The following is a 15584-nucleotide window of genomic DNA, read 5'->3' on the forward strand; positions in this document are numbered from 1 at the left end:
CCGCCCCCTGTGCCCCCAGTGCCCACCCTCACCTGCCCCCTGTACCCCCAGTGCCCACCCTCCCCCACCCTCTGTGCCCCCTTGTGTCCGGTGTGACTCACTGGTGTTCTCCCTAGGAGACCTGACATCTACTGATATTTTCATTTTCAGTCACTACTGGGGGGAGGGGCCAGCACTGGGGAGAGCACGCAGCCCCTCACAGCGGGGCGCCTGCTGGCCCAGAAGTCAGTGCCACCGCTTCTAGGTGCTGCTGGCCATGCCCTGGACAGGGCCTCTGGGTGTTCACATCACCTGGCACACCCAGTCCCCATGTGTCCCCTCCCTGCCTGCTCCCCTGTCCCCTCTCTGTCCCTACCTGCCCCCACATGTCACCTCCCTGCCCTCTGCCCCATCCCCTCTCTGTCCCAAACGTCCCTTCCCTGCCCCCACCCTGTCCCCACGTGGCCCCTCCACGGCCCCCACCCTGTCCCCACGTGGCCCCTCCACGGCCCCCACCCGGTCCCCACATGGCCCCTCCACGGCCCCCACCCGGTCCGCACATGGCCCCTCCACGGCCCCCACCCTGTCCGCACATGGCCCGCCACCCCACCTGTATCCTCCAGGCCAGGCCCCAGCCTCCTTGGGAAGCCTCTGTCCCCCTGACTCCAGCCAGAACGCCCCTCCCCTCTGCCTGCCCTGGGCTCCTACACCGCATCCGAGAAACCGGGACCCCTGTGAGGCCCCTGCAAACAGAGGCACCCGTGCGTGGGGATGGCAGACCCCACCCGCCCATAGAGCCCGGAGCCAGGGCTGACACCAGGGCCCGCACCCCTGCCACGGCCCGCACGGAGGCCCAAAGAGCTCCATCCGACCCCCACTCACAGCACCGTCTCCTCGGCTCTGTCACAAGGGCCGTGACAAGCCCCTCCCCCACCCGAAGCCCTGACGCAGCAGACTGTCGCAGAGGGGCCCGGGGCCATCCTGGGCTGGACCCCTTCTAGTCACCCCTGTGGCCCCAACTCAAGGACACTGAGAATGTTCTGGCGCCCAGAATCCCCCTACCTGGGTGCAGGGCTCAGGCGGCCGTCAGGGGAGGATGCAGGGGACAGGCCACCCCCTGGGAAACGGCGCCCTTCCCTGGGTGGCGGCCCCGCCGAATTCCGGTAGGACACTTGGGGAATTCAGCGCGCTCGGTGCCGGGAGGCCTGTGCTGCCCCGGTCACCCGCCACAGCGGGGGGCCCCGGCTGCTGGAGGACCCTGCTGGTGCCTCCCTCTTCAGGGAGCCCAGGCAGTGGCAGCGGCCACCTTGGTCTCCCCCACCCCCAGCCTGTGGCCCAGGCCACGTGGCCACGGGAGAGCTGGGCCGTCCTTGCCATGCAGGGTAGGGTAGGCTGGGTCAGGACAGGACTGGCCAGATCCTGGCCCTGGAGAGACAGGGTCCCACAGGGCCCAGGGAGGGGGCCACGGCCAGGGGTTTTATGTCCCCCAGAGACGGCTCCCTGTCGCCCCTCTGCCCACGCCCGGGGGGAGACCAAGCCCTGGGAAGGAGGGACAAATTTAGCGTCCCCACCCTGGGCCACGGTGCACTTGTGAAAGATGAAAACAGCTGGAGGCCCCCGATTAAGCAGCCCTCTTCCGCCTGGGCCGGGGCCCGTGCGAAGGGGGCGGGGGCAAGTCCAGAGCTGCCCCCGGAGCCCCCCCGGCCCTGCCCGGTCTCATCTGCCAGCCTCCTTCCCTGGCCACCAGCCCCCGTCAGGGCCCACGGCCTCCTTCCCTGGCACCTGGGCCCGTCTGGACCCGGAGTGAGGTTGCCAGCTTTGAGTCTAGGGGTTGGTTTGCACCCACATAAGGCAGGCCCTCTGACCACGTGGGCTTTGTGCCCTTCTGGAGGGAAACAATGGTGCCGCAGGCTTCCCGGGGCAGAGATCGGGCCTTGGCTGGGAGAAGGGCTGGGCCGATCGGCGGCGATGCCCCGACAGCCTGTGGGAAAGGGCGCTCGCAGACCCGCTCTTGGAAGAGGAACTAAACCAGAAACACCCAAGGGTCACTAACCAGCACGGCGTCCCTGAGGGGGGCTGTGAGACCAGCAGATTTGCAGCGCATTTCACTATCAATGTGGAAACACGCACAGAGAGGTGAGGGCACCTGTCCAAGGGCACACAGCTAGTTGGGGCCGAGAGCCACAACCCGCAGTCTGGCCCCAGCAACCTTGCTCTCGACCGCCGCCCCCTGCCGGCCCAGCCTCCTCACCTGCACACCACGCGTCCTGCCTGGGAAGCCCCCGGCCCGCCCCTTTCTTCGCCCGGCACCCGAAGCCCCTACCCGAGTGTGGGCGCCCGGCCCTTTGCGGGTCTCCCAGATCCCTTCCTCCAGTCCAAAGCCCGCAGGTCACGCCGAGCCTCACGCTCCTGCCCTGCAGCTCGACACCGCCCCACACCCCTGCCCGTGTCCCCCTCCGTCCATGCCCACGCAGCCCGCCTCTGCTCTCCCGTGGCTGTGTGACCCTGGAGGGGTGTGCTGCCCACGCCGCGCCTCTGTTTCCTACCATGAGGCCCCCAGGCGGCAGCAAGCCGTCGGCAGGTGGTCCGGACACACCAGCGGCTCGAGAAACTGCGCTGAGTTGCAGGTGACCAGGGGCCATTTAGAACCAGGTGGCAGTGGAGGAGGAAAAAGCCAGGCTCCAGCCAAGGGGTAGCAGTGGTCACCGGCCTGTCTCTGACTTGTTAGCAGAGTCCCTGCGCCCCATCCTGGTCTCCCCAGGAACGAGGTGCCTGCAGAGTAAGACAGACCATGTCCCTTCACAGGAGAAACCATCGGATGTCCCCACAGCCAGGACGGGCCCCCTGCTTCCTCACGGATGTCAGCGCCCCAAGGGCTTGGTTGCTGCTGCACCCCCAGGGCCCAGGAGCGCTCACGGGGCACACTGGGGTGACAGCTGACCCCTGTCTGCGCCGAGGTGACCGGCACAGTCCCTGGCCGCCTGGAAGGGGCCAGTGACCCGACACTGCCTCATCCATGGGGCTGCCAGGCACCCCCGACCTTTCTGTCTCCTCCAAAGCTCCCCTCCCAGACCCGGTGTCTGCCCCGAGGGGCTACGTTTCCACAGGCCAGCATGGCACCACTGGAGGTACCTGCTCTGTCCTCCGGAATCTTCCCTTCCCCAGCCTTCACCTGTGCTCCAGATGGTTGTTCCCTCCCAGCCACCCTCCTCTAGACACCCCTACTTCTCTAGGAGACGCCTCTCAGATGTGTCACCCCCCCCCCATCCCCCGCAGACCCTCCGTGCTCCAGAGGCCTGCTCTGGGCCCGGAAATGCGCTAACTGCCTCGGGTCCCCGGGCCCCGCCCCCCCCAGGTCACTGACACCAGTCGCTTTGCCAACGTTCAGTCTGACTCCTGCAACATGGTCCCTTCCTGCTCTGAAGTCCGAGCCACATCCCACGTCACTTCACCCGGGTCGGTCCATCCATCCCTCACCGACTCCAGAAACCTCCATCAGCGTTCCAGAGCTGCCCCTGCCCTACAGACTCCTCCCTGCCTCCCAGGTCTCCAGCCTTGGGGCGGTCTTTCTGACAACAACGCCCAGAATCTACTGCACAGAGAGGGTAGGTCACCCGTCCTGAGCAACACAGCTTGGAAAGACCGGGTCTGAGCCTCCTCTGGTTTCCCCCAGGCACCCCTAACCCCCAGGAGGCCCCCTCTATTGGGGGTCAGACAAGCAAACCAGCTTTTACCCCCTGGTGTAAAGGGTGTCATTAAGGGGTGTGGCCAGGGTCAGCACGAGGGTACCCGAAGGCCCCTACCAACGTGGTCATTTGCAGATCTCCCCGGCTGACATTGAACTTGGGGGCTCGGGGAAGATGGGCACCGACAGGGTGGAGCTCGGCCAAGGTCAGGCCCTGGCAGCCTTTAGGGGGTGTGTGGCAGGAAGAGCAAGGTAGGCCAGAGGGGACAGGACCCTCCGGAGGCTACAGAGGTCCCTGAGCCTGCGGATGACGGGGAGCAAGTTTCGGGGTTCAGCTCTAGTGGGACGCAGTGGGATGTTTGAGGTGAAGGTCAGCCTGGCAGGCACACGTGGGCCGGGTGAGCCCAGAGGCAGGCGGGCCGAGAGGCGGGCCCTGGCGGGTCCAGACGAGGTGGGCGCACGTGGAGAAGCGGGCAGTGCTGGCAGAGACGCAGGGAGGGACGAGGTCACGTGTCAGCCCCAGGACCTCTCCCAAGCCGGTTCACGTGGGCCAACCAGCTCTGGGCTGGGTGCTGCCAGCCTGCACGTGTGGGGCCTCTGTTTTCCGGCCTGAGCAGCGGGCACGGTCACACCCATCAACCACGACCGAGCCACGCAAGAAGCTAAGAAGGGGTGACGCCCGGCCGGGGTAAGGCCGTGCCTCCTTGGCAGGAAGTGGAGACAGAGAGTTCCCAGCAGGCCCAAGGGGAGGAGGCGGCCGCACGGGAGCCGCTTCTGCCCCCACCCAGCCTGGCCCCCCACCCGGGGCCATTCCAGTCACTCGGGATCCCCCAGGAGCACATGGCTCTCCAAAGTGCCACCCAGCAGTGGCTGCCTTCCTTGCCCAAGCCCCATCAGGGGAGCCACAGACAAGCCCCCCTGTCTGCCACCCATTCCCCCAGGACACCCCATTCCTGGATGTCGGTGGGAGGCCGTGGGGAGGGCGCTCTGGCCCCCAGGGTGGCTGCTGCGTGGCAGGAGCCCACGCTCAGGCCTGAGAGAGGCGGCCAGGATGAGCCCGAGCCTACCTTGGCGGGGCCAGGGCCCCGAGGGTGGGTCGGGGTCCGGTCGGTGTGCAGGGGAGGAGAGGCGGCTGGGAGGCCCACAGCAGGTCGTGGCTAGGCAGGCAGGCCGGGCGGCAGCGTCCTGGTCGCCTAGGCGATGACATTGGAACCAAGGAAGCAGTGCGGCCGCAGGAGCCTGGGGCCGCCGGGGCGGAGCGTGGCTGGGAGCCCTGGGGCCGGCGGGCAGTGCCATGCCCTCCGCACGGGGACCTGGTTACAGGCCCCTGGCCACAGGAAGCAGAGCTGGGGGCGGGGGTGGGGCTGGGAGCCGGCTGTGTCAGCCCCACCGGCACGGCCTCCTCCTCCTGCTCCTCACAGAAGTTTCCAAACGCAAGCAAAAGTAAGAGCGCGGTGCCGCCCGCCCGCGAACCTACGCCCCGCCCCCACGACAGGCTCCCTCGAGCTGTAGCGAACTCGACACACAGAACACTCCACCTGTGGCAGGTCAGCGGGTGAGTCTAACAAATAAGGCCCCATCTTTTCCAATATTAGGTCCAACCAGGAAGCTGACAGCCGACGGTTCTACCCCGCCAATATCGCTGCGTGAGCCCCCGCAGGCGCATGCGCACGGTGATTTCAGAGAGTTAGCGGAATATGCGGCCTCGAGACCCCGTTCTGATTTTCCAACCACACGATTTGTGTTTTGTTCTTTTTTGTTTTTCTAGCACTTAGATCTTGGGGGGTTTTAATTAATTAATTTATTTTTTATTTAAACCCAGGTTCGTTAACATACAGCGCGTTAATGATTTCAGGAGGAGAATCCAGTGATTCGTGGCCCCCGTGAGCCCCCAGGGCCCCTCCCAGCAAGAATCCTCCTCAGTGCAGCCCTCACGGGGCCCAGCCCCCGCCCGCCAGCAGCCCTCCGTCTGGTCTCTGTCTTTAAGGGTCTCTTGGGGTTTGCTCTGTTTTTATATCGTGCCTCCTTCCGTTCCCCCACGATCGCCTGTTTTGTTTCTTAAATTTCACGTATGAGTGGAGTCCGGTGGTGTTTCTTTCTCTGCCTGCCTTACCTCACTCAGCGCAGCCCCCCAGTCCCATGCACGTCGCTACAAAGGGCCAGATTTCACTGTTGGGTCACGCGTGGTGTTCTGCCGCACGTATGAACCACATCCTGTCCACCGTCCGTCCATGGACGTTTGGGCTCTTTTCCTAGTTTGGCTGTGTCGACAGCGCTCCAAGCACGTGTTTTTAACAACTGGCCAGAAAGGCCCTGAGGAGGCCCGACTGGGACACAGACCTGTGTTACCGCTCACTGCCCTTCCTTCCCGCTGTGGGCAGCAGCACACAGAGCTCAGGACGCCTGAACGGACGTGAGAAGGAGCCTTGCAGACGGGATTAAGGGACATACCCGAGCGGGGAGGCATCTTGTATTGGCTGGTGGGGGGGGGTACCCAGTATAACCCCGGGGTCCCGTTTAGAGGGAGGCAGGGGGTCGGGGGGGGGGCACACAGGTGCTGACCTGCTGGCTTTGCAGAGGCAGGAAGGGGCCACGAGGCAGGAAGTACAGGTGCCTCTAGAAGCTGGAAGAGCCAAGCAATGCATCCTCCCTGCGAACCTCTGGGAGCACCCCGCGCTCCCCTCCAGCCTCCGGGAGCACCCCACGCTCCCCTCCAGCCTCCGGGAGCACCCCGCGCTCCCCTCCAGCCTCCGGGAGCCCCCCACGCTCCCCTCCAGCCTCCGGGAGCACCCCACGCTCCCCTCCAACCTCCGGGAGCACCCCGCGCTCCCCTCCAGCCTCCGGGAGCACTCCACGCTCCCCACCAGCCTCCGGGAGCACTCCACGCTCCCCTCCAACCTCCGGGAGCACCCCGCGCTCCCCTCCAGCCTCCGGGAGCACCCCACGCTCCCCTCCAGCCTCCGGGAGCACCCCGCGCTCCCCTCCAGCTTCTGGGAGCACCCTGCGCCTGCACCTTTTTAGCCCAGGTAGATGGATTTCAGGCTTCTGACCTCCGGAACTATGGGAAGGTAAGTCCACGCTGCTCTAAGCCGCTCAATTTGTGGTAATGTGTTCCAGCGGCAATAGGAAAGCAACACACTCAAACAACACGAGCTGCGGGCACATTGTTCACAGCGGTTCCCGGAGCCCCTGGAGCAGACCCCGCCGCCCGTCAGGTCTGCGGAGAAACCCCCGGGGAGCAGGGTGCCCGGCAGGATAACGTCTCTGGGCTGGATGGGAACTGGAAACGCGGCTGCCCCAGGAGCCAAAGCCCTCGCCCTTCAGGGACGCGGCAGGCACGCAGGCCCTTCCGAGGGTCGCTGCCGGGACGCCCGGGGCTCTCCCCGGCCTCCCGAGGAGGGCAGTCAGCCACCCTGGGCAAGGGGCTCTGCCCCCTGGCTGCTCCTGGGTAACTCAGCCTGCAGCTGTGGGTCCCCGCCTCCCGCCGCACACGGACACGTTTCTGCAGAATAGCCCGTTCCGTGTGCGGCCCGTGTGGCGCCCGTGTGCAGGTGTGGAACACGGCGGCAGGAGTCCTGGGCGGGTGTGCACTGCGCACACGCGTGTCATGGCCACAGGCGGATGGTGGGACGGAGGTGTTCCCTGGTCTCGGAGAAGAGGTGAAGCCAACGGGCGCTGCCAGGCTGCCCACCGCCGGCTTCGACCGCAGCACTAGGTCCCGTGACCTGCGTGTCTGGGAGGCGGCCCCTCATTGCAGCCACTCTGGGAGGGGCCCCGCGGCCCACTCCGAAGCTGAGGTCTCCCCACCAGGGCTCCTGTGGGGGTGGCCTCCTGGCACACGCTCCCTCCCAGCCGGTCCGCTGTGGAGAGCAGGACGGCCTGACTAGGGAGGCCGGGTTCTGAGCCGGGTGGTGGAGACACAGCCCTGAGCCCTTGGGCTCCCACCACCCTCGGCCCAGTCCCCGACACCCACGTCTGAGACCAAAGCTGGATGGGTGGCCCTGAGTGATGATTCAGACAGGCCTCTGGACACAGTGGCTGCAGTGAGAACGGCCACCAGCTTGGGGTGTTCGTGGGAGCCGGACGAGCATTCCTACACACCTTCCTGCCACCCCGGAGCCCGTCTTGCCTGGGCCAGGGCCTGGCAGTCACCTGCGGGAGCCGGGGTGAACCTCGGCCCCAGGGCCGGAGTGTCTTTCTAGCAGGATGAGGGCAGGACGCCACCTGAGCCCCCCGCCCCGTGCCCAGACTGCACCCTCTCAGGGTTCCGGAGCCCCGAGTGCGAGGGGAGTCTTGTGGGCCTGAAATCAAGATGGCAGCAGGCTCGCGGCTCCTTCCTGCAGATTCAGAGCCCATCCCTGCGGCCTGTGTCCACGGCCACACCCCCTCTGTCCCCGCCTCTCCTGCCTCCGTCTTACAGGGACCTCTGTGATGTCCCGGGCCTGGCTGGACGCTGCAGGGTCATCACCACCTCCGGGTCCCCCACCGAGTCACTGTCCCTCTGGCCACGTGAAATATCACCACCAGAGGTCTGGGGTTTGGACGTGGGTGCTTTGGGGGACCGCACCCTGCCTTCCTTCGGGACTTCAGTCCTGTGGGCTGGTGGGTGGGAGCAGCTAAAGCCACCGCGGGCCTCTGAGCGGAAAGCTGCCTGATCCTGGGCGCAGAGAAGGCCCAGGGCAGCGGCGACTCACTTCTGGGGCAGGAGGTCTGCTGGGGAGTGGGGGGGGGGGGGGGGCACAGGGGCGCCGCCCTGCTGGCGGGCAGCGGTAGGGGCGAGGACACCCTGGTGGACATTCGCTCCGCTGCCCTTCCTCTTTCACGGCCTCCACGACGGCACCAGCCACCCCTGCTGTACAAGGATGAATCCCGGAAACGGGCTCAAAAGCGAAACGGCGGCCCCGCGGCAGCACAGGCTGGAGCTCTCGGTGCACGTGGCCACGCTCGCGTTTTCCAGCTCTTAGTCCCCGGCCCTCAGGGCAGCCCCACTCTGTCCCCACTTCGCGGGCCAGGAGAGGGAGGCGCCGAGGCCTAGTGACTTCTCCGACGCGGCGCGGTCAGAGGCTGGAACAAAAACCTGCGCAGAACGCCCACCCCGCGGCCTCCTCCAGGCGCACCCGGGCGGCACTTCCTGGGCTGGCTTCTGTTCTTCACGGTTCAAGACCGTCCCCGGCTCCTGTCCCCTGCGCATCCGGCGTCCGACCACCCGACCACCCGCCTTCCTGATGCCGGGGGCGGGCTCTCATCCCTCCCCACACTGTCCCCTCCCCTGCCCAGCTGTCAAGACCCGTTCCCACCCCCCGCCTGTGAACAAGGCCCGCTCCCAGGCCCTTGGCAGGGGGCTAAGGTCGGGTGAGTCCTGGGTTCAGACCCCACAGGTAAAGGGCGGGTGCCCCTCCCACATGATCCATGAACAGATGCACATATGAAGTCTTCAGTGATACAGCCTAGCTCAGTTCGGTATGTTTTTGTGACTTCTGAAGCCCGGAGAGCTCAGAAAACTTCGAGTTTTTCCCTCCGCCTGGGGCCGACTCCTCTGGGCAGATGCCAACTCGTCAGGACCCTGTTGCCATTTAGTGTAAACATGTCTAGGTTCTGGCAGGAACAGGGGAGAGCCTGACTGCGCGGTGTCTCCATCGGACCCGCTGGAGGTGTTATAAAATACAAGAATCGGGTATTGGGGCGCCTGGGGGGCTCAGTCGGTTGAGCGTCCAGCTTCGGCTCAGGTCATGATGTCACAGTTCGTGGGTTCGAGCCCCGCGTCGGGCTCTGTGCTGACAGCTCAGAGCCTGGAGCCTGTCTTTGGATTCTGTGTCTCCCTCTCTCTCTGACCCTCCCCTGCTCATGCTGTCTCTCTCTCTCAAAAATGAATAAAACATTAAAAAAAGTTTAAAAAACCATTAAAAATGTTTAAACCATGCACTGTGTTACTGTTCTAAAATCATTTATGAGACTGATGCGCTACCTACTGCGCTAACGAGGCACCTTAAAATAATTTTTTTAGAAATCTGCTTTCTGAAACACCAGTGGCCCAGGGATCCGGGACTAGGGGCGGGCCGCAGCTCAGCTCGGACCCTCAGGGAAGGACACAGCACATCCGCTTTGAACCATCGCACCAGATACTGTTTAACAGGCCCTAAGGGCCCCCCCAAGGCCCCCAGCATGACACCCAGATGAGGGGCTGGGGTGGCGCTCGGGGACCACGCGGCTCGGCAAACCCACGGTGCTCCTGGGAAGACTCTCCTTCCTCTCATCTTACTAAAGCCAAGGGCTGCCCGATCGCGTGAGTGGCAGGTCCGGGGTGGAACTGAGCCCGTTTCTAGCTGACTCTCAGCACGGCCACCCTCACCGTGATCTCGTCACCTTTTATCATCAAGAACGTTTGTCCATGGGACGCTATCCGTCCAATAGCACAAAATTTGAAACGCCGGGAAGGGCAAAGCCCGGCCCACGCCCCGCCTCCCAGGCTTGGCAGGGCTGCCCCGGCCGCTGCTGGGAAACGGTTTGGAGGGACGAACAAAACGGAGGGGTTTCCACTACAACAACCAGAAGACGGAGGGTCAGCATCTCCTGCTTCTGCAGGTCCCTCCCAACGGTCTGGGGCCAGACAGTCCCGAACCTCTGCAACGCGGCTTGCCAGGGCTCCCAGCCATTTACGCCACCCGCCGACCCCGAGCCTTTCCTGTCTTAACGCGCTCCCCACAAATTCCTCACCCGCACACTTTACTGTTGAGAGCGGACTCTTTCTAGTCGTCTAATACTTTCAAAGATCAAATGGACCAGAGGGAGATTGGACAGTGTTCTTGGAATTACATTGACCTCAATCTTACAACCATCTTTTCTGCTATTTTTATTAGAATTCATTATTTTCACATTAATCCAATTAGCGTCCTGTTTACCAATGCCTCTTCCTTACATTTGCGGCTTCCTCTGAAGGCTCAGGGAGACGTTCCCCCCCAATGCCTCCTCCCTCATTACTGCCAAGTAATTAGTCAAGGAGCATCCCTGATCAAAAATTGAGAACCCAGAAGCAAGTTGAGGCTTGCCTTCCTCCGAAAGAAAAAAAAAACACCCGACAAGAGATGCCTAATTATGGGGTTTCGCTGGTGGACAGGGCCAGGGGGAAGGGGAGAGTGCCAGGAAGAGGGAGCAGGGTTGGAGTGCTGTGGATCTCGGTGGCTTCACCCCTGGAGCTGCCTCGGTTAGCATCTCAATGCCTAGCGGCCCTGCTCGCTAGCTCCCTAACCCCCTATCCCCCTAAGGCGCACTTGGGGCACTTGGGCGCTGACCCCATATTGGCACAGAGCAGGTGCTACAGAGCACAGCTTGGGGAAGCACCAGGATCGGGATCTGGTCCGTGTATTTAACTGTGCGCCCACACTTGTGCACCGGGAGGGCAGCCTTCCCTCCTGACGGCTGCCACCTTCTCCGCAAAGTGACACCTGCAACCCACACTCCTCAGGCCTCCGCTCTGCCCAACAGCGCTTCACAGGATGGCAGGACACACGCCGGGACCGCCCCGCCCATCTCGGCCCCCACCCAGCCCGCCGGAGTGTGCGCGGCCCAGGGGAGCCTCCAGAAGAGACAGTCTGTGTCTTGCTCACGCGGTGCAGACCAACGGAGGGAACGGAGCCCAGGAAGTCTCCTCTAAAATCCCAGGAGATGGAGCAGGAGGGGTGGGGGGACGTCCTCCTTGCCCATTTTAAAGGACCCAGTGCAACCCCCCCCTCCCCCAGGGAGAAGCCACCTGCCCAATTAGCCAGAGGCTTCCCCAGATGCCCGTCCCCTCCCCCAGGGCCTGGCACCTTGGAGCAGCAGGTGAGCAATTAGAGCCCCCTGCCCCCTCCCCACAGGCATCCGGGGCCACGGGGAGTGATTCGCCAGCTGGCGCTGGGCGGGGACGTCAGGGACGGGAACTCCTACATGCAGCCACTCTGAGCACAAAGGAGAGATGCCCTGGGTGCACGGGGTTCCCGGCCTGGCCCTGCGCGCTCGGGCCAGGCCCCCTGGCTGGGGGAGCAGCCCGATGGGCAATGCCCAGGGGTTCTGTGCCTGCCTGGTGGGGGCGGGAGGAGGCTGGACCAGCCTTCCCTGGGGGATCCCAGGTCAGTTCCGGTGGGCAGTCACAGGAGGGAAAGGCTAGGGCCTCCCTAGAGAGGCAGGCGGCCACACCTCCCATACAGAAGCACTGCCTGGGAACTCGCCCAGATCTGGACAGCCGGCCTGCCCTCTGCCCCCCACGGCACCCCCCACCCGCCGGGCCAGGCATGCACAGCCACACCCTTATTTGAGACTTCTGGCCCCAGACCCAGAGAGAGAGTTCGTGTTGCTGAAGCCGCCCGCTGTCTGTCCTTTGCTGTGGGTAGCTAACACAGCTACCAACGTGCTCAAAAAGCAGATTTGTGACTTAGATCTGGAGGTGCTTTTTTATGCATGAAGCAACAAGGTCCCACGGGGGAGGTCTCCTAACTCATCTCAACCTGGTGACCAGCAGAGACGAGAGTTTGAGATTTCTACAGCGACCTCGAGGCCCGAAAACTCCGGGAGCTCCTCTGGCAGAAGCGGGCACGGCTGCCGCTCAGACAGCGGTTCGCTGCCACAGTCGGACGGGCCGCTGAAATTCGTGTGGCAGAAATGATACCAAGAAAGCCCCCATCTTCCCCACCGGAGGCTATGGTCACCCTACACTCGGGGCTGGGTGGGGGGTCGGGTCCCACGGTCACGCCCCTGGCACCGGGGCGGACGGAGCCCCTGCTCCCGCTCTCCGCTGCTCCGAACCTCCAGCAGGTGTGCAAGTCCTCGACATCCCCCTCCCCTCTGTAAGCGGGGCCCGAGCACCCGCTCTGTGGCCGCTGTGAGGGTCACAGGGGAAGACGTGCAGGGCATTCAGCTCAGTTCCAGCTGGAGCCACCGCGGACGCGATGTCAGCTGTTACCAGAGGTGTTCAACCAAACCTTGCTTGGCTGGGGTTTTTGCTGTGGGTTTTCTTTTCCTCTTTGGGTCTCTGGTTTACAGCGTGTCCAGGAAAAGAAAGCACTTTTGATGAGCAAGTGTAGGGGGCAGAGATGGTAGGGGCGTGGGGCGTGGGGGGCGGGGAGCCATATGGAAAGTTTATAACCACTCGTGCTTGTCTCTTGGAATGACTTTGCTATGACGTGTTTCGAACTCGAACCCCAGTGGATTCTAGAAACCAGAATCCACTTTCCTCCACACAACACACAGGAAAGGACCTTCCAGGCGTCCCCGTAACACACTTAAGAAGGCAGCTTGTCAAGGAGCCCTGGTTGTGTGTTTTAGGCACACGCAGGCGCACGCCGCTGGTTACAGATGTGTGCTCTGTGTTTGTTAAAGAAATCTGGGAAGGCCCCGGATGCGCTCGGCAGGGGTGGGTGGGGAGGGGGAGGGGGAGCCGGTCCATAACAAAGCTGTTCCCGACTAGAGAGAAGACCCCTAGGGTGACGAGGAAACTGCCATCTGCTGCTTTCCCTCTTTCTTGCTCTGGGAAGGTAAGTCATGAGAAAATGACACATTTTAAAATATTGACTCTACACTCCCGCGGAAATACCCAAATTGGAAAATAAAGGTATATGCTCCCCTTTCGTGGGGGCCGGAGAGAAGACACACTTGGAAAATGTTTCTGCTTTTCTGGCAAACCCGAAGTTAACATGTGAGCAACGTCTTTTTTCCTCCTTACTTTATTTTATTTTAGCGACATCTTTCCTACAAGTGTGTAGAGGATAAATTCCCCCTCGAATCTTCTCCCGTGTGGATAAACGTGCCACTTCCAGCCACCCACCGAGACGAGTTGGTTCCCGTTGGGGTATCCGAACCCCGGGGCGAACGTTGGCCCGTCTCCCCGAGTCCTCAGGATCCGCACCTCCATTTCAGCCGCGTCTTTTACATGTGTCCAATGTTATAAATCCATTCCCAGTGTGGGTGGGGCACACTCTATAAATAAATCCTGAACGGAGGCATCTTCCCTGCAGTGCCCTGACTGGGGCCACCAGCCTCCGCCCAAGCCCTGGGCAGATTCCTGCCTCCATGCCAGCCACTCCATTCCCGCCCAGGGGAGACCTTCTGTCCCCATGCCCAGCTCCTCTCTCAACTTGGCAGCAGCACCTGGAATCAACAGCCATCATTTTTGGTCCATTCAGTGGAAGCCAGGCATTGCCCTGTAAGTGGAGGAGAGGGGAATCGAACCCCAGCATTCTGCCTTCCACATCTACCTGCTACATCTCTGAATCAGACTGGCCTTTCTACGGGCTTACCCCTCAGAATTTGGAGAGGTGACCTTGTTCTCCATGGCCTTCACTGCTGCCAGCTGCCAGACCAGCTCACCTGTGGCAACCCTGGCCAACGCACACCTGAGCAGTCACGGCTCCGCAGCCTCTTATTTTTGAAACTACGTGCCCAATCCACACATCTGTATGTTGCAAACTCTCAAATATCCTGTCTTTTTGTTCTCAGGGCAATGCCTTTTTATCTTTAACGGGTAAATCAAAAGACAGGTGGCTGGGGGGCACCTGGGGGGCTCAGTCGGCTGAGCGTCTGACTTCAGCTCAGGTCATGACTTCACAGTTCGTGGGTTCGATGCCCGCATCGGGCTCTGTGCTGACGGCTCTGAGCCTGGAGGCTGCTTCGGACTCTGTGTCTCCCTCGCTCTCTGCCCCTCCCCCACGCGTGCTCTGTCTCAAGAATAAATAAACTATTAAAAAAAAAAGAGAGAGGTGGCTGGACCTCACAGTAAACACAGCCAGGGGGTGCGATGCATTTCTGCTGGCCCGTTGATGTTCCCAGGCTGATTATTAAGGCTATACAACTCAACAGCGACCGCGAGAGCAAACCAAACCAAACCACGCTGCTGACGTTCCCCAGATGTCCAGTTACTTAATAAATAGAGTCCAAACCGACTGAGCTCCGGTGAGAAGTTAACCATGCACTGTCCCCCTGGTCCCTTGCTGGCGACAATGGTCTACCTGTCACCCATCTATTTATGTAGCCATGTGCACACTTTCTGCATCTCCGCTTGGGACCAGACATTAAGCAGGTAATAATAGCCCCTCCCTCCTAAGGCTGAAAGGACAGTGGCTGCAAGAAAAGGAGGGTAGGGGGAGAGGGCACCAGGGCGGGGGAGCTGTTCCCCAGGGGGGCAGGGGCCTGACTCTGCTCCTCCTGAAACAGGTTCAGAAGACAGCTCAGAACCACCTGGGGAGGTCCCTCGCTCTTTAGTAACTGATTCTATGGCTGTGCCTTGGTGGTCACGCCCAGTTCTGGGTCCAGGGGAGCACGGGGCCTCACTTAGCCCCCCTGCAAGTGGGGAGTAACGCCGCGACTTTGTACAGCCCTCTTGGGTGCAGATAGAGTGGGCACCGGTGGGGAGGAGCTTGTCAGCAACAGGAACATTCATGGGTCACCAACTTCCACCTGCACCTGCACTCCTACCCAGTCTCTTCCCCCTTCCGAGCCTCCCCTCAGAAGCTGGGGGGTGGGGGGGAGAGGGGTCCGCTGGAGGCAGGCCCTCCTCCCCAGAGAGGCTGTTCCTGGCGCTGACTGGCCACTGACTTGTCCCAGACGCACTGCGGGCAGGACTCCGCCACCCCATCCATCTCCTCGTGGGCTGAACTCCGGCAGCTTCCTGCCACCCGCGCTGCGTCCCAGGAGTCGGTGGGACTCCGGAGGGATGCCCCACGTCACCCTCTCACAGCTCCCTGCACGCTTGCCCCATCCTCGCAGCCCCTAGCTTCTGAGCCCGGGTGCCCCCAGCCCTGCGCTCGGGCCCCCGCAGGCCGCGCGGCGCCAACGCCCAGGCCCCCTCGCGCAAGCTCGCGGCGCTTCCTACCTGGTACAGTCGGGGCCGGGGGGCATCGACGCCGGAGCCGGCCCGGCGCTGGCTCGGTAGCGGGTGCACGGCGGGCACGGG

General features: G+C 62.9%; 1 protein-coding gene across 4 annotated transcripts in view; it reads right to left on the bottom strand.

Annotated features, from left to right (window-relative positions):
* TP73 (tumor protein p73) overlaps window positions 1-15584 on the bottom strand; it is a 56495-nt gene extending 40911 nt beyond the window's left edge. Inside the window, exon 1 of one of the 4 annotated variants that reach the window (XM_029947200.1) lies at window positions 15504-15584. The gene's annotated coding sequence lies outside the window, so the exon portion shown is untranslated. Of the gene's footprint in view, window positions 1-2525; window positions 2670-4731; window positions 5063-15503 lie in introns of those variants that run through there. The other 3 variants (XM_029947199.1, XM_029947201.1, XM_029947203.1) reach the window with 3 other exon arrangements.

The sequence above is a fragment of the Suricata suricatta genome, chromosome 8 (genome assembly GCF_006229205.1).
Source record: "Suricata suricatta isolate VVHF042 chromosome 8, meerkat_22Aug2017_6uvM2_HiC, whole genome shotgun sequence".
Taxonomy (NCBI): domain Eukaryota; kingdom Metazoa; phylum Chordata; class Mammalia; order Carnivora; family Herpestidae; genus Suricata; species Suricata suricatta.